Source organism: Mesoplodon mirus, assembly GCF_964341445.2.
Source record: "Mesoplodon mirus genome assembly, chromosome: 15".
NCBI lineage: Eukaryota > Metazoa > Chordata > Mammalia > Artiodactyla > Ziphiidae > Mesoplodon > Mesoplodon mirus.
Genome location: NC_138991.1, coordinates 53,930,901 through 53,949,999, shown reverse-complemented (window position 1 = coordinate 53,949,999; position 19,099 = coordinate 53,930,901). Strand labels below are relative to the sequence as shown.

The 19,099-nt window shown below is 40.6% G+C and overlaps 1 protein-coding gene across 9 annotated transcripts in view; it reads left to right on the top strand.

Moving 5' to 3' along the window:
* Positions 1 to 293: 293 nt before the first annotated feature.
* Positions 294 to 19,099, top strand: part of MRTFB (myocardin related transcription factor B) — a 201,742-nt gene continuing 182,936 nt past the window's right edge. For 3 of the 9 annotated variants that reach the window (XM_082643466.1, XM_082643462.1, XM_082643461.1), the window contains exons 1-2: positions 321 to 407; positions 8,732 to 8,796. The gene's annotated coding sequence lies outside the window, so the exon portion shown is untranslated. The other 6 variants (XM_082643467.1, XM_082643463.1, XM_082643465.1 and 3 more) reach the window with 5 other exon arrangements.

The window sequence follows — 19,099 nt, the reverse complement described above, 5'->3', positions numbered from 1 at the left end:
CACTCCAAGGTCCGGGGCCCCGGGCGCGCGCATGCGCACGCGCACCCGGTCAGCCAGGTGAGAGGGAAGCTGCCGACCCGCACCTGGCTTTTAACCCTTCACCTTCACGGAGCGGAGGTGGGCGGAACGGATGCAGAGACCCGGACGCAGGGTCGCGAGCCCGGCTAGACCTAACCCCGAGGCGAGGGGGCGGCTCTTCGGGAGCGCGCCTAGCCTGCTACAGGCCGGGGTCCGCGCGCGCCGCGGAGAGGGCGGGGAAGCGCGGAGGGGAGCGAAGTCTCGCGAGATCGCGCGGCGGCTGTAGCGGCGGCTGTAGTGGCGGCGGCGGCGGCGGCGGCGGCGGCCCGGGAGGTGAGCTGCGGGAGGCGGCAGCGGCGGCGGCGGCTGCCGTTGGGGCTGAGGAGCGGGTGAGAGCGGCGGAGACCGAGGGCCGGACGGGGGAGCCCGCTGGGCGGGCGGACCGTGTCCTGGGCGGCCTCCCCAGCCGGCCCTGCGAGGAGCCGCCGGGTCCGCGCCGTCCCGGGACCCGCGCGGGCGGGGCGGGGCTGCCGGGCCAGGGCCGCGGGGCCGCAGGGCCAGTCCCCTCGCAGCCAGTCCCCGCACGCGGGTGCGACCGCGAGGCACGCCTCAGTTTTCCCCGGCGGCGGGTTGGCGCCGTGGACGCGGCGCTGCTGCCCGCGGCAACACCATTTATTGAGCCTTAACCGTCTGTCCGCGCTTACGCGGTTCCACTGCTGGGCTGCACGGAGAGGTGAAGCGCCCTGCCCAGGGTCACGGTGCTGGGACACGGTGGAATCGGGGTTTAAGCCCAGGCACAGCGAGTCCAGCGCCCCGCCCCGTACTTGCCTCCCATCCTTCTCCCCACCCCCACTCGCTGGGTTTTAGGGCTCGAGTTCTACTCTGGTCCCGATTGGGCTGCAGAGGGTGTGTCTGGGAACCCCCCTCCCCCTACTTGAATGCAGCATGGCATATGAGTTTATTGGGTGAGAGTCCTTGGCTTTTGTCGATTTCCCAAAAGGGTCCCTGCTCCCGAAATGGTCAATAACTTTTGTTTGGCCCTGTGTGAAGGCAGAAGTGGACTTAAAAGCAGCGGTGTGTGCCGGGGGTGGGGCGTCAGGTCGAATGGAAGTGGAATATTGGAGCCCAGGGCTTGCTTTAAGCAAAGGAAACTTTTCAAGTTTGTTTTTGGTTAAGCACGTGATTCCACTCTTTGGAGCAGTGGTGCTCAACTTTGTCAGACCAAGGCTCCTCCCACTTGCAGCAGAAGTTTGTAAAGCCCCCATTACAGCTCTGAAATGAACTTCGTCAGTAATGTAACCTACCTACATACATAATTGAAAATCAGTGTGATGCTCCGATTTAAATGTAAGGGAGAAGTAAAAGGAGAACTATATATGACATGCATTGCCATATCACATCTAGCACATACTGCTGTGTTGTACCTGCTTCTAGTGAATAAGCTTGGCTTGAAGAGAGGTAAAAATATCAGGAGCTATTTAATACAAGAAAAGGAAAGATAAGAGAGAGAGATAGACACAGGGGTAGGGGACGCCTAAGTGTTGGGATAAACTTTTTATGATAATGAAGAGAGAAACAAGTCCGGGTTGAATTAGGAATAACATGCCAAGATAAAGTACAGACTATCTCAATCAACATGTAAATAATATTAATATAATCCCTCCATGATCGCCACATTTTCAAACGACATTGTAGGGCAGCTTTTGTGCCACAAGCTTGGAGGTACTGCTGCTTCGAGGCACCATGATGGATTCCTACCGCTTATCACTGATAATAATGAATAAAATATTAGCTAGATTGAAAGGGTTTTTTTGTTTGTTTGTTTTGCTTTGTTTTTGATTCGGTGCCAGTATGTTACTTAGTAGTGTAGGTATGCTCAGTATTGTGACACTGCAATTATATGTTGAGTTAATGCATGGTGTGAGGAAATGGTCACTAATTTTCAGACACTAGTTATTATTCAATCTCAACTTCCCTCACGTTAGCTACCTTCCCCTGAATTACTGGGGTTTTTCCATAGTTTCTTGTGAAAACTGTTTAGTATTGTGTTCTAAAGTAACACCAGTTATGGTGATAAATCTGGCTGGTCATTGAAACGATTCTCAGGACCAGGATAAATCTTCATTATGTAGATCTGTCCCATGCATTGTGAGAAGTTCAAGCATCCTGGCTTCCAGACACTAAATGCCAGTGGTGTGCCCTAGTCACTTGATAACTAAACATATCTCTTAGAGGACCGTACTAGCTCCTTTGAGATCCACTCTAAAGAACAGTCATCGTTGTCTAGTCAGTTATAACAGGGAGTGGGGCAGAATTTAACTGACATTCAAACAATTCAACAAAACTAAAATGACCTATAATCATATTGTCCTCAGTCCTCCTAATATGATTCATTAGAAATTGTTTTCATTTGAAACTCTGTTAGTCTTGCTGCTATGGGGAAAATGCAAATTGAGTTGAGAAAGTTCAACTCCGACTATTATATAGCTACAGTGTAACATGATGAATTTCTTCAACTTTTGTTAAATCTACAAAGGAAGTTTATTTTTCCTTTTCTTTGGATAGATAAATTGCTTCTTTGCTATAAGATGTTTGTTTATTGTTCATTGCTTGTTACTTTTGAAAGGTGCTATGGAAACAAGCATGTAAGTAAAGGCTTTTGTCAGAAAAGAAGGATATATTTTGTACCTGCTTTTTGTATTTGGAGAGAGTGTGACTATTGAACTTGAAACCTTTTATCCCGGAGTCTTGGTAGTTTCTGGTGGGATTAATCGGGTGAGAGGGAAGAAGGGAGTTGGGGGGCTCCTTCCTTTCAGAACGTGAAGTTTCTCCCACTGCCTCCTCTCCAGAGGTCTCCCAGGTGCCAGACCTAAAGGTTTTTCTTACAGTGATCCTCTGATTATTTTTACTTCCCCTTGACCCATATGTTTTAACAGGACTTTAACAAACTGCACTTATTAAGAAATGTGTTTGCCCTGTTTTGTTTTGTTTCAATAAATGACATGGCACCTCCTAGCAGGAAGGAAGCAGGGTTTCAACCCTGAAGTGTTACTGCAGTTGGCCTTTAATTGGGTTGGGGGTCTTTTCAGGGGGACATTATTTACTCACTCATTAAACACTTATTGTTGGGGGAAAATAAATAAATAGCCTAGAGATAGCTACATTGAATACTTTTGGATTGGAAAATTATCCAAATTGAGTGATTAATTTGTATTACTTTGTGCAAGCAGTATCATGTTCCAGGGTAAAAAGAGGTCACTCTTTTTTAATCACTACCTTTTAAAAAAATACTCATATGTACAAAAATGAACCAAATAATATTGCGTGGAAGTTGAAACCGTTCCAGTGTTTAGGCGTGGGACAGATTGTCATATGGACAAAAATCCATGCCTCTGTGGATGAAAATGCATAATTTATTATGTGCATATGTCTGAGACTTATAATTAAGCTATTTCATTGATATATTTTTTAAGATGCATATCTGAGATGGACTGGTATCTTAAAATTGACAAGTCATGGTTTAATTGGCAACTTTTGTTCTTTCTTAGTGGTACATAAAATAATAGTGTGTCTGGAAATGATGGCATCTTATCGATAGATGCAGTAAGATAGGGATATGTAGAAATTTCAGCACATTGATTAATGTTTAACACCAAAAACTTTATACAAAGGATGACTTGCAAAATGAAGATACATAACAGTTCCAGGTCCTTCCATCTCAACTAGAATTCTTTACTTGGAAGATTCCTTTAAAGATTTTCCCCCCATGTAAAACAAATGGAGAATCAGTGTTTGTAAATATAAGAACCATTTTCAAAATGTTTAGAAGGAAACAAACTGGTGATTTTTCATGGAAAGCAGATGGTATGGTTAATGTGTTTGAAATAAAGTTAATCAGACAGTATAACCAGGCAGATGTATGAATATGCCTTCTTGGTTTTTTTTTCCCATTCTGGAAGGTTCATGGGTCCACTTATAAATGAAAGTTGTCTCAAATGAGACATCCTTAAATTGAATTTCAGCAATTCACTGTTATTTTAATAAGACATATGCTTGAAAATGTATTTATTCCGAGTTAAAGACAGAATTTATATGGGAGGCTACATGATGTCTCCCATCCTGGAAACCTGTGTACGGACTCTGCTACTGCGGGCAAACTTCATAGGAAACTCAGCCACGTGAAGACTATATACCTTCTTCCCCAGGTGGATTTGAGCTTTTCTTCGCAAGTGCACTCCCCAAACCAGCAGCACATCAGCAGCTTCCTGGAGCTTGTTTGAAATGCTGACTCAGGGACTCACCCCAGACTTCCTGAACCAGAATCTGCTTTTTAACAATATCCTCCTCCAAGTGATGCATGACGATGTGTAAGAAGCATTGGACCAAATCACTGGCTCTCAAACTTGAGTGTGTATTACCAGAATTACTCCCTACCACTCCCAGAGTTTCTGGTTCAGTAGGTCTGGGCTGGGGCTTGAGAATTTGCATTTTTAACAGGTTCTCAGGTAATGCTGATGCTGCTGGTCCAGGGACCATACTTTGAGAAGCATTAGGCTAAAGCATCCTCATTGCGCTTTCCTATTCTCTCTTCTGATTCCTTGCCCCCCAAATAGCGCTTTTATAGATTATTATAATCATGTGCTTTAGCTTGATTAAAGGAAAAAAAATCGATTGTCTTGTATGATTTTTAGTGATGGCCACACTAATCTTGCTTGTTAATATCTAATTTCAGAGAAAAATTCTTTCATTTTTATTTACTATTACTGTTTTAATTGAAGTATAGTTGATTTACAATGTTGTGTTAGTTTCAGGTGTACAGCAAAGTTACTCAGTTATACATACATACATATATACATATATACACATATGTATACTTTTTCGGATTCTTTTCCATTATAGGTTATACAAGGTATTGAATATGGTTCCCTGTGCTATACAGTAGGTCCTTGTTGTTTATCTTTTTTATATATAGTAGTGTGTATCTGTTAATCCCAAACTCCTAATTTAGGAAAAAATTCTCTTTTAATGCATGTTGGATTTTGACTCTAGGTGATAAGTAGTTCTCTTTCTCTTCGTCCTGTGAGTTATACTTTTAACACTTTAAAATTCTTTTTGTATATATAAAATGTTCATGTGGTTCAAAAACTAAAATGGAGTATTTTGAGGAGTCTAATTTCCAACTCTGTCTTGGTCTAATATGCTCCCTTCGGCCACAGGTAATTTTTTCTATTTGTTTCCTATAGATGTCTATTGTTTCTTTGTGTAGATACAAGCAGATACCAGTATACTCTATATATTCCCTCCTTTTTATATAAAATGTAAATTGTTCTGACCTTGTTTTTTTTTTCAGTTAGTATACCTTTAGTATCTTTCTACATTAGTATATAGAAAACATTTATTTAACAGATGCAGAATATACCATTGTGTGGCCTGTGCCAGAGTTTAAGTAGCCCCAATAAATGATGAAGTATCCCAATAAATGATGGATACTTGAGGGTTTTCCAGTCTCTTCCAGTCACAGCCTGTGGTGAATAACCTTGTGCACATATCATTTCGTATATGTGAGGTGTATCTGTGGGATATCTTTCCAGAAGTGGGATTGCTGGGTCAGTGAGCAGTGCATTTATAATTGTGACAAATGCTGCCCTCTTTCAGGGTTGTACAATTTTGAACTCCTGCAGGTAATGCATTAGAGTACCTGTCTCCATAGCCTCTCCCAATAGAGTGTTTACCAGCCTTTGGATTTGTATCAGTCTGAAAGGTGAAAAGTTACTCGTGGTGTTAATGTGCATTACTTTGATTATGAATGAGGCTGAGCATCTTTTCACATGCTTAAAGGCTGTTTCTGTTTCTTTTTCTATGAACCATCTGTTCATGCCCTTTCCGTGTTTTTCTTTTGGATCGCTTTTTTCTTATCAGTTTCTAGGAATTTATAAATTAGAGAGATTAGCCCTTTGTGATGTGAGTTGCAATTTCCTCAAGCTTGTCGTTTTTTAAAAAATTACTGTCATGTATTTTGGTATAGAGAAGTCTTTAAAGTTTTTTCTTTAAATTTTAAGTAGTTAATATTTTATGGTGTCTGGATTTTGAGTCACGGAAAGGCCTCCAAGAATTTGGATTTGGCCCATTTTTTTTCTTTCAGTGTTTTTTTCTTTTATGGTTTCATTTTTACACTTAAACCTTTGATCCATTTAGAATTTATTCTGGTGTTCAGGAGTGATATATAGATTCAACTTTTTCCTTATGGCTACCAGTTATCTTTACCCATTTGTTTCAGAATACAATACACCTTCATTATATTCTGAATTTCCAGATGTGTTGGGGTGCATCTCTGGACTTTCTGTTCTATTCCATTAAGTCTTTCTATTCCTGCACAAGTACACATTATTGGTTTTATAAAATGTCTTAATGCCTTGTAAAACTAGTTTTGCCTGTTGCACTTCGTTTTCCTGGCAATTCTTGCTTGTTTATTTTTCCATGTGAACTTTAGAATCATTTGTCAGTTCCAGAAAAAAAAAAACTTAAGCAAATTGAGATCGTGTTAAATTTATAAACTAACATAGGGAGAATTGATATCTTTCAGATATTGAATTTTCCTATCCAAGAACATTGTGTATTTTTTCATTTGTTTGGTTTTACTCCCGAATCCTTCTGGAGCATTTTCAAGTTTTTCTCATATAGGTTTTGCCCATTTCTTATTAAATTTATTGTGTGTGTGTGTGTATATATATACACATATACATGTGTTTATATATATATTGTTTTTGTGAGATCTTCTTTTCCTTTATCTTTTCTAAGTGGTTTTTTTTTTAAGGTTTGTTTTTAGTTTTTTTAAATTAATTAATTAATTATTTTTTGGCTGCATTGGATCTTCGTTGCTGTGCGCGGGCTTTCTCTAGTTGCATTGAGTGGGGGCTACTCTTTGTTGCAGTGCACTGGCTTCTCATTGAAGTGGCTTCTCTTGTTGTGGAGCACAGGCTCTAGGCATGCGGGCTTCAGTAGTTGTGCCACGTGGGCTCAGTAGCTGTGGCTCGTGGGCTCTAGAGCGCAGGCTCAGTAGTTGTGGCACACGGGATTAGTTGCTCCGTGGCATGTGGGGTCTTCCCGGACCAGGGCTCGAACCCGTGTCCCCTGCGCTGGCAGGCAGATTCTTAACCACTGCGCCACCAGGGAAGTCCCTCTAAGTGGTTTTGATTGTTTGTATGAAGGCTGTTTATTTCTGTGTAAGTACAGAGGTTTATATACCCTGAAGTTCTAAGTAGTTTTTAACAGACGTTAAATTCTGCAGAATCCTTTATACATTTTTGCCTAAGAGAAAAGAAAGCCTTGGGAGTCAGGCTTACAGTTAAATTCTGTGGCTGCATTTATGAGCTCTGTGGACATCTGGGGATCTATTTGACTACTCTGAGCCTCAGTTTCCTAATGAGTAAAAGGAACATTTCTGGCTTGGTAAGAATGTTGGGAGTATTAAAAAGAGCTTGGGACTCATCACTTAGTGCCACTTCCACCACCATCACTGCCAGCGGCAACATAGGTTGAGGTTGCTGTGCTCTTTTTCTTCTTCCTCTTTCCCCTCTCACCTTTAAAAGAGAAAAAAAGAAAAGAAGAAAAATAATAAAATGATGCTAGACTTAAAGTTAAAAGCAAGTTGTGATTCACTCCGAGCAGGATAATCAGTATACTGAGAAGAGAACAAACTCAGCCCCGTGTTTGAGGGCCCTCCTGCCTGCCTTTCTAGCCTTGGTGCTGCTTGCCCTCTCCGGTGCACCCTGACCAGAGGCTGCTTAGCTTTCCCCAAAGGCCCCGTGTTTCCTATAATGCCATCCCTTCCACCCAGAATGTTCTGCTACCTAATTCTACCAGTTCAGATATGTGCTGCCCTGCACCCAGTAAAAAACACGATCTGTCTCCATGTGTAGCTTGTCGGTCCTATAGCTTGGCCTTGATGGACTGGAAACTGTGAGGAGGGAAACTGTGTCCCTCATGTCCACCAAAGAATGCAGAATACCTGGCAAAGAACAGACACTCAGATATTTTAAAATAAGTAAATGAATAATTGACTTCGATCTTTCTTTTGCCTTGTATTATGTGTCTGGGTAATTCATCTGTCACCCAGTACATTGTAAACCCCTTGAAGATAAGGCTTATGCCATTTCTCAATAATAATAGTAACAGTAATAATGGTGGTGGTGGAGGTGGTGAGAGGCAAATGGATTTATTTTATATAAGAACATGTAATAATAAAAGCGAAAATTGATGTTCACTGAACATTTATTATGTTACAGGAACTGTTTTAAGGTCCCCAATGTGGATTATCTCACATAACCCTCAGCAGTCCTGTGAGTTGGATCCTGTTATTATGCACGTGGGGAAACCGAGGCACATGGGTTTATGGACTTGCTCAAGATCAGACAAGCTAGGAAGTGGTAGAGGTGAGACTCAGGTGCAGGTGTTCTAAGTCTAGCAACCCAGCTTTTCACCTGCTGTAAGGTTGAATACAGTCATGTGTAGGCCCTCCACCCATTTAAGAAAAGTTATTTATTCCACTTGCACCTGCTCATTTTCCTTCCCAGTCGTGCCATTTTAGTAACTTGTATTTTACTCTCTCCGATTCCTCTCAGACTTCATGTTCTCCAGGAGGCTTTCTCTGACCACCCTGCCTGGCATGAGTAGATGTTCAATTAAAAGTAATTTTAACTTTTTTCCCCCCTAGGTTCACAGTAAAGGTGCTAAGAAAGAGAATGTAAGACAGGAAAATAACTAAATATTTTTACTGAGGTAAGTTTTTTATGATTTAATTTTTTTAAAGGAAATGTCTCTTATTTTTTAAAAATTCCTTTCCATAGCCTGCTTTCTTAAGATGTAAGAGGGAGATTGTTTTAGGAGTGTTTAAGTTCATAGAACCTGAGGTTCTTAAAGTAGATGCCAGGAATGTAGGCTGTTTGAATAAGGTCATTTGGCTTCCTTACTTCTTTGACTTGAATCTTTAAATTTCCATCATCTCATGGTTTTTTTTTTTTTTTTTTTTTTTTTTTTCCGGTACGCGGGCCTCTCACTGCCGTGGCCTCTCCCGTCGCGGAGCACAGGCTCCGGACGCGCAGGCTCAGCGGCCACGGCTCGTGGGCCCAGCCGCTCCGCGGCATGTGGGATCTTCCGGGATCGGGGCACGAACCCGTGTCCCCTGCATCGGCAGGCGGACTCTCAACCACTGCGCCACCAGGGAAGCCCCATCTCATGGTTTTAAAGCATGGTGCTGAGAAGGAGGTCCCACAGGTGGAAATCCATAAGCTGTTTGGTGATTATATATACTTGCAACATTCAGTGAGAACTTTGATTTTAAAGTAGGGAGTTGAAGGGATTTGAAGCCACTTGGTGAGATTGCAACACTTTATTTTCTTAAATGAAAATGTGTTGTTTATTTTCCTATTATAATAGTGAGAAAAAACCTCCCTCAATGACACCTAATTCCTGCCACCCAGAAATGGCTGCCATTAATATTAATATTTTGGTGAAAATCCTTTTAGAAATTTATCTATGAATATAGAAGTATTTATATACAAATCTTTAAATAAATTGGTTTATACTATATATGGTGGTCATTTTTAAATGCAACAATATTTTTATATATCTACACATGAATTGTAAGAGGCATGCATAATCATATATGATCACTTTACTGACCATGTAATATTCCATTGTTTTAGAGGCACCATACCTTATTGAATCATTCCTTTGATGACCATTTAGATTGTTTCTAGTGGATAATAGTGTGTTGATTAACCCTGTACTTAAATCATTGTATACGTGTTCATTTATCTTCTTAGAAGGATAACTACCCACACTGAGTTTTGTTCATCTTTTTAATCCTTGCCAGTCCAATAGGAGAAAAAAATGGTATCTTTTTTTTCTTTTTAATTTTATTCCTTAATTTATTTTTGGCTGCATTGGGTCTTTGTTGCTGCGCACGGGCTTTCTCTAGTTGCAGAGATCAGGGGCTGCTCTTCGTCGCGATGCCCGGGCTTCTCATTGTGGTGGCTTTTCTCGTTGTGGAGCATGGGCTCTGGGCATGTGGGCTTCAGTAGTTGTGGCACGCGGGCTCAGTAGTTGTGGCACACGGGCTTAGTTGTTCCGCGGCATGGGAGATCTTCCCGGACCAGGGATCGAACCCGTGTCCCCTGCATTGGCAGGCGGATTCTTAACCACTGCACCACCAGTATCTTTTTTGAGATAGCAGGGTTTTTGACTGGAGTAAACCTTTTATGTTTTGAAGACCTCTTTCATTTGATAGTCTTACATAAAGAATTTCCTCATTGAGAGCATACCTGTGATTCTCATGTGTAAGTGAGACACTCTCTTGGACTTTAAATGTGATGAAAATGTTAAAATATGTTGAGTTCTTTGATTTTAGGTCTATTGCCCTGATTAACTCATTATAAGTATTTTAAGATTATTGGCAACTAACTGTCTTGGATACTGAAAGTTTTCCTTTATAGAGAGCAATACCTTTGTTTTTTATTCACTTACAGTGGACCTTAAAGAAGCTTTAAAAACTAACATCTTTCAAACATGGATACCAATTGTAGAATAGCATACAGAATGTGATTTACAAATTTGGGTGATAACAGAACATTGCTGAGTTATGTGAATATGTGTTCACGTGTAAACCTATGAATACTGATGTTGAGTCTCACCTGTCCAAAGGATTTTGCCAGTTTCTGATATGAATGTGAGATCTAATTTTATGTTTGTTTTAGATTTTATTTCAGTCAAATAAGGGTTACCTAAGGAAGGTCTCACATGAAACAGATACCAACTTTGTTATTGACCTACTGTTTGTTCTTTGACTTAATAAAAAGCCAGTTAAAATTCATCTCTTTTTCCTTGACATAAAATGTATCTTATAGAATGCCTTTCATGTGGGTACTTTACTTTTCACTTCAAGTTAACATTGTTGAGGCTGGGACCAAGTGTGTTTTATTCACCATCTTACATCCAGCAACTAATGTGATATCTGGCACGTACATGGCAGACACTCAGGTCGTTTTTGAAGGAATTAATGATTGGTGAATATCATCACTGTTAAGTTAGAATTAAGATGTAAATGAGAAGTGCCTTAAATTTTAATTAAGAAATTTAATTTCTTGGAGAATAAAACTAGCATTTGTGATTTTTAAATGCATCTAAATCTAGACATGCATAATTGTAGTGACACTTGCTACCATAACATTTTGTGATGTTTTGTTTGGACTGTTGATTTGGATTCTGTCCTGTTTCTTTGCAGAATCACATATACTACTGTGTTTTAAATCTGCTTTTTTGTCTGTTTTTTGTTGTTGCTGTTAAGGGCAAAGTAAGTGAAGTAGGTCAGGTACTAGATCTTATTAAAGAACCCTATTTGTTTCATATTACAGGCATGGGAATATCTTACAGTTATGTTATTTGAAGACAAGGATAAAGTAAATGCCCCCAAATATATTTTAAGTTATAATGGAGAGAAATTGAGTTATGTTTTAGTTGGGGTTCAGCATTTATTAAAAATAAAGTAGATAGGGCCTCCCTGGTGGCGCAGTGGTTGAGAGTCCGCCTGCCGATGCAGGGGACGCGGGTTCGTGCCCCGGTCTGGGAGGATCCCATATGCCGCGGAGCGGCTGGGCCCGTGAGCCATGGCCGCTGGGCCTGCGCGTCCGGAGCCTGTGCTCCGCAACGGGAGAGGCCACAACAGTGAGAGGCCCGCATACCGCAAAAAGAAAAAAAAAAAAAAAAAAAAAAAAAATAAAGTAGATAAATAGATTGCTAGCCATTAAGAAGAATGTGTAAATCTTTGTTAAGTATCCTGCCTATTAAGCTTTTCTGACTCATAACCCGTTTTTCACAGCCAAAATAAACAGAGAGAATGGAACAATTATCTAATAGAATAAAGCAATGTTGAGGACTCTTGTTTCATACATTTTGTTTCCACTAGAGTATGGTATTCTAAAGAATGCATGTGCTAGTTTTTTGTTTTTTTTTGTTTTTGTTTTTGTTTTTTTGCGGTACACGGGCCTCTCACTGTTGTGGCCTCTCCGGTTGCGGAGCACAGGCTCCGGATGCACAGGCTCAGCGGCCATGGCTCATGGGCCCAGCTGCTCCGCGGCATGTGGGATCTTCCCAGACCGGGGCATGAACCCGTGTCCCCTGCATCGGCAGGCGGACTCTCAACCACTGCGCCACCAGGGAAGCCCGTGTGCTAGTTTTAATCAGTATTTTAGCAGCAGTTATTTCATGTAAAAAAAATTTAACTTATTAAATAATCCCCTAGCAATTTTTATTTGTACTTTAATTTTCTTAGCAACTCCTTCCTTAATAAATAGTCTAAAGTTAAATCTAGGCAGACTTGAAAGGAAATTATTGAGTCTTCATTAGTAGGGTCTAAATTAATTAGATTTCCTGGACTTTACCCTCTGATATCATATTGTGGCAAATGGTATGATCCTGTATTCGTTTTCTAAAATACCCAAAGTTCTGGGTTCTTATATCTCTTTTCTGCAGTAGTATAGGGATTTGCTTATATTGTAGCTTTCATTTCACTGATGAGTTAATTTCTTTAATTGCATGCTTTAAAACCCCAATTCTAAAAATACTCCTGGAAAGTGAGGCATTACTAGTAGTAGTAAAACTGGAGTCTTAATTAAACTTAAGACTTTAGCATTTATTTCTCCTTTTAGCTGCATTTGTAAAAAATGTTATACTGTATTTAAACAGATTTCAAGACATTCTTATGTATTTAATGGGTTGGATTCTGTGCATTTGCAAGTTTCCTCCTATTTTAGGCATAAAGGTTAAAGTTTAGACTGGCAGTGTAAGTGGTTATTTGATTGGAAAGTTAGAAAGAGGAGAAGTTCTGTCTTCATATACAGGGTGTGTGGTGGTAGAATATTTAGGTGAAACTGTTTCATGGTCAGGGTGAGAGTACTGAACTGCAGTAGGAGGGCAAAAAACTTGTTAAGTGCTTGTATGTGATATAGATAACAGCTCCCTAGCAAAGCCGGCACTCTGGCCTTACTCCTGTAGTATCTGTAATGAGGTGGTCTCTCACAGAGGTTTTTTTTTTTGTTGTTTGTTTTGGGTTTTTTTTTGTTGTTTGTTTTGTTTTTTTGGTTTTTTTTAGAGGGCTGTATTATTTTTCACTTGTGAGATCAATGTTTTATTTTTTATTTATTTTATTTATATTTTATTTTTGGCTGTGTTGGGTCTTCATTGCTGCGCGCGGGCTTTCTTTAGTTGAGGCGAGTGGGGGCTGCTCTTCGTGGCGGTGCACGGGCTTCTCATTGAGGTGGCTTCTCGTGTTGTGGAGCACAGGCTCTAGGTGCACGGGCTTTAGGCGCACGGTCTTCAGTAGTTATGGCACATGGGCTCAGGAGTTGTGGCGCATGGGCTTAGTTGCTCTGCGACACGTGGGATCTTCCCGGACCAGGGCTTGAACCCGCGTCCCCTGCATTGGCAGGTGGATTCTTAACCACTGCACCACCAGGGAAGCCTCCAGAGAGGTTTTATTAAACTCTGAGTCTTAACGGGAGAGTTTTGGAAAGAGGGGAGAGAACAATAGCTTTGGGCCACAAGTTCCATAATGAACGTGGTGCTTAGTGAAACTCTCCAGGAATAGCTATCTCCAGCCTCCGAATGTCCCATTACCCTTGAGACATTTCCCTCCTTGCTAACCCTAGAAACTTTTCCTGGTGTTGTGGTGTGATGGAACATTGTCTGGAGCTGGGCGGAGGGAGTCTGACCGTCTACCGCCGCAGAGTCTAGATGCTCTCTTTAAGTAGACTTCCAGCATGGGAGTATGGCATATCCTAGCACTGATGACAAATATGGGAAGTCCATACAAGCTTTACCTTCGTTCCAGTGTGTTCAGAGAGGACTCCTAGTTCATGGTGAGGGTTATGTTTGTGTCTGCTAAACCCAGTAAGTTTTGTTTTAAGTAGATTTCAGTCTATTCTAATGTAACAAAGTTTTTCAGTCTGAATGTTCTAGCAGCCATCACTCAAACGTTAATTGCTGTCAGTGGGAAGGGATATCCTCCTACATCTTTTCTGGAGCGTTTGAAACCATCCCACTTCCTTTTTCTTTTACCTTAAGAACTGATTACTGACCCTTGGGAATTATAATCAGATTGCATCAATCTTTATGGAAAGGTTACCAATTATTGCACTGGAAAATAGACATTTGTCTCTCATAGTAAGTGTTTCTCTTGGTGTGTCTCTCTCAGTTCATTGCTTTTAAATACCTCTTAGGTGAATGAATGCTTTGTGTCGTGCCCTGATTTAATACATTTAAAACAGACTTTATTGATGGCTTTCTTACTTTCAGCTATATGGGAGGGGGAATAATTTATTCAATATGGAATTTTCATAGGATATTTCGGTTGCTTAGATGTCCTTGGGGTAGAAAAGAAAGGTTGATGTCAATTACTTACACTGTGATACAAGCTCCAGAATCAGTATTTGCATTGAAGAGTTGAGAGCAGTGAGGATATTTATGGTGGGGATGTACATATAGAGCATTGGACTCTACCTCTTGTGTGTATTCTCTCATTTTGTTCTCTAATGACTCTCTGAGGCTAGATACAGTCACTCCAGTTTTAGAGAATAGAAGGCCTTGGTTATGAGATTTGTCCTTCGGCACTCAGCTAGTAGGCTTAAAACAAAAAAGAAAAACAAAGCAATGACTTGAATCCAGATGTCTCTGGCTCTTCTTGTGTACACCAACAGAGAAAAGGGTCTCACGGTTGTTAGAATGTTTCCATTATTGTAGGTAAGTGAAATGTTGGGTGGAATGAAGACACAGCTGCTTTACTACCACCATCACCATCCTTCTTACCCTCCTTTTTATTTCTAATGTTCTTCAACATTAACTGATAAAGTTGAGGAGCCTGCCAGTGTATCTGGCTTATTGTGTTCAATACAACATAGGCTTGTTTAATTTAGCAGTGCTCTGAGATGAAAGGTTCATGACGGCCAAGTACAAACAGACCTTCTGTGGGATGTTAATTTTGTTATAGGAGAGAATGCTTGTTTTTCCTCGCTCTGTGCTAATAAAGAAGCTGGCACATTTTCTCGTGAGTTAAAAAGGCCTTGGACTTGTTGAAATCTGTGGAATCAAAGGGAAGTGAGTGGTTCTGATAAACATTTTTCTTTGCACAGTCTTTGGTTAATTCCATGTCATACCTGCCAGGGAAGTGCAGTGTGCTCTTTCCTTCTTTCCTCTTTTTACTTTGGATTTGATATTATGGTTGGGATTTGGTGGTAGGAAAATAAATCATTTCCTCGTTTGAACAGATTGTGTGTTTTTTTGTTTTCTTTTATGACAGATTATCCTGTAGCAGGCAAAGTGATTCAATCAGACCTCTACACAGAGGTGTCACTATATGATTTTGTGCAGTGATTTTTTTTGTTAACAGTTCTATTGAGATGTAATTCACATACCATAAAGTTCACTCGTTTAAAGCATAGAATTCGGTGGATTTTAGTATATTCAGAGAGTTGCACACAGATCCCCACTAATTCCAGAACACTTTCATCACCCCAAAAAGAAGCCCCAGGCCCAGTAGCAGTCACTTTCCATTCTTCCCTCTTGTTAGCCCGTGGCAGCCACCATTCTACTTTCTGTGTCTATGGATTTGCTTATTTAGAGTATGTCATATAAATGGAATCATAAAATATGTGTGACCTTTTGTGTCTGGCTTCTTTCACTTAGCATGTTTTTGGGGTTCATCTGTGTTGTAGCATGTATCAGAACTCATTCTTTTTTGTTGCTAAATAACTCTGTGGCACGGAGATATACATTTTGTTTATTCATCCCTTGATGGCCACTTAGGTGGTTTCCATGTTTCGGCTATTATGAATAATGCTGCTGTGAACATTCATGTACAAGTTTTTTGGGTGGACATCTGCTGTCGTTTCTCATGGATTTATACCTAGGAGTAGGATTGCTGGGTCTCATGGTAATTCTATATTTAACTTTTTGAGGGACTGCCAAACTGTTTTCCAAAGCGGCTGTACTATTTTACGTTCTGATCAGCAATGTTAGAGGATTCCAGTTTCTTCACATCCTTGCCAACACTTGTTATTTTTTGTTTTGTTTTGTTTCTCATAGTAGCCATTCCAGTGGGTGTAAAGTGGTATCCCATTTTGATTTGCATTTCCCTAATGGCTAATGATGTTGAACATCTTTTCATGTGCTTCTTGTCCACTTGTATATCTTTTTTTAGAGAAATACCTATTCAAATTCTTTTCCCATTTTTAAAATTGGGTTGTCTTTTTATTGTTGAGTTATAGGATTTCCTTGTATATTCTAGATGAACCCCCCCACCCCGGCATATGTCCTTATCAGATATATGAATTGTAAAAATTTCCTCCCATTCTGTGAATTGTCTTTTCACTTTTTTTAAATGTTCTTTGAAGAAGTTTTTAATTTTCATGAAGACCAGCTTATCTATTTCTCTTTGGTTGCTTATGTAGTCTTGTCTCTGCTTGAGATTTTCTGTAAGTTAAAAAAATCACACCTTATTTCTACACATCTCTCATTTTTAAAATTGGTGCAAAATTAAATGGTCAGCTGTTAACTATACAGTGGGTTAGAGGTTTTAAATATCTTTCATGTTTTTCAAATATTCTCATCTAATTCAAAGTGAGAAGACCAAGTTTCCTAATCTAATACCGAATGTGCCTTTTTCTAAATTACAAAAATGTCTTACGGTGTTCTGCCTAGCTCAGAATTCATGTGTCATTCTGTGAACATTTTTAAGTGTTTTGTATGTACTGAGCACTTGATTTGGCTTGGGGATCCAGAGGTGAGTGAGACATGGCCCTATCCTCATGTGAACAAGAGCTCACATGCCAAGCTAGAAGCATCCACGGAGGACAGTGGAGGTCCACAGAAGGCAGGAAGGAGTAGTCTCCTGTATCTAAGTAAGAATGCCTCGCTGAAGAGTGGCCACTTACAGCAGCTCTGTTGAGATATAATTCACATATCATGAGGTTCACCCATTTAAAGTATACCACTCAGTGGATTTTAGTATATTCAAAGTGTTGTGCTCAATTCACAAAGGTGGGTAACAATCAGAACTTTTAGTTAGGGTCATTGATTCTCTCCTTCAGTTTCTTGCTACTGTGTATACAATATGTCTGGGACCAGGTATCTTCTAGTAGCTGTATTTATCATTCTTAGTGTAATAAAATGTAGGCAAATGTAGGCATAGGTGTGATGACTTTGATGCCTAGAAGTGAGCCTAAAGGAAACCACTTTTCTTTAATTTCTTCAGGTTTTCCACGTTTTCAGAAAGGAAAATATCCTGCTTACCAATCAGTTCAGCATTGGGGTGTGTGTGTGTGTGCGTGTGTGCGTGTGTGCGTGTGTCTGTCTAAGCTGTAGCCCAGGTATTTCCATATAGTCAGAGCATGAAATGTTGCTTGCCTGGAGAGGAAGGGTGATTGTAGAGAGCTGAGTGTGTCCTGTTAAGGAAGTTAGATTTTGCCTGTATTGATGCTGGAGCCACTCCAGCAGGGGGAGAGTGATGTGGTCCCTCTGGCTACTGTATTATGGATGCTAGATGCAAGGGCAGGACTGGGGACAGGAGACCCGTTAGGCTGTTGAACTAGTCCAGGAGGTGATGAGGACCTGAACTAAGGTATTCATGGCAAAGTTGGATAAGACACAGGCTGGAAGTGTTTAGGAGCTATTAGTCAAGAATCCTGGCTACAAGTAACAGAAACCCTCCTCAAACTATCTTAAGTTCAAAGAGGGATTAATTGGAAGGTTCCTGGAGAAGGTTGTAAAAGGTATGATATGCTGCAGAAACCAGGAAAAGCCAGAGACCTTGTGGATTGGAACTGGTCTCCTCAACACAGAGATTCTTTCTCCCATCTCTGCTCCCTCGGGCGTCTGCATATGGCAGGGGCCGTTGTCATACTCTCCAACCAAGAGGAGGAAAGAGCTCCTCTTTCCCAACTTTAGTTTTTAAAATCCCAGGGGCTCTCTTGGCCTTGGGTTTTGTGCCTTCACCAGGCACTGGGATCTTTGGAAGCTGTCTACCACCATCTCATTGGGGGTTCCCAGAAGAAGTGGAAGAAGGTTGTTCTGGGCAGAGCCAACCATGTACATCTATTCTGGAAATTCTGAGATTAAGAAAATCTGAGGAGGAAGGGAGGGCCAAGAATGCCTCCCACATTTGTGACTTTGGTAACCTGTGATGGCACATTTCCATCCGAGAATGAGTTCAGGGAGCAGGCAGACCGGAGTGCAGTGGGTAAACTGAGTTCAGTTTTAGACCGACTTAGACTGGAACATAGGACTAATCACAATTTGTATGTTACATATTTTTATGATTATTAGACTAGTTTGGCTTTCTTTACAGTTAGAAGCCCCTTGAAGACAGGGACTGTCTTGTTTTCTTCTCTCTGAACCTTCAGAGCCCAGCATACTATACTTGGCACATAATAGGTATTCAGTAAATATCTTTGTGAATGAATTCAGGAGAACAGGTTCAACAGGCAGCTGTATGGACAGTCTGGATTTCAGGTGAGGACAGGAAATATGGATTTGGGAGTTATCAGTATAGGGCTACATAGTGGACAAGCTTACATAGTGGCTAAGCTCAGATATTGTATAGACCTGTAATTTTCATGTCCAGGTAATGAACTTATTCCTTTTCCTTTTTTTTTTTCCTTTGTCCTGCCGAGTATTTAATGTCAGTAATTATCTACTGACAGTTCTGCTATTTATTTTTAAAAATTTTGTGATTAGAATTAGATTTGTGGTAGATAGGGAAATAAAGGTGATAAAGACAGAGATTCTAGTTCCTTTTAAGAATAACTGACTCATAGGATGAAACCTTGGATATGATTTCAGATCACACCTGTAAACTCTCACAAAAGATGTTTATAAAACACTTGGAACAATACAGATTGTACTAAGAAAATGTGCTTTGATCAACTCTGGAGATACAAAGCAGGGAACTTAATAAATAAAGTTCTATTTGTGAATGGAAAAGACTGGAAGTTCACCTTAAAAGTAAGAACTCAGTTCACACCAAAACTTAAAT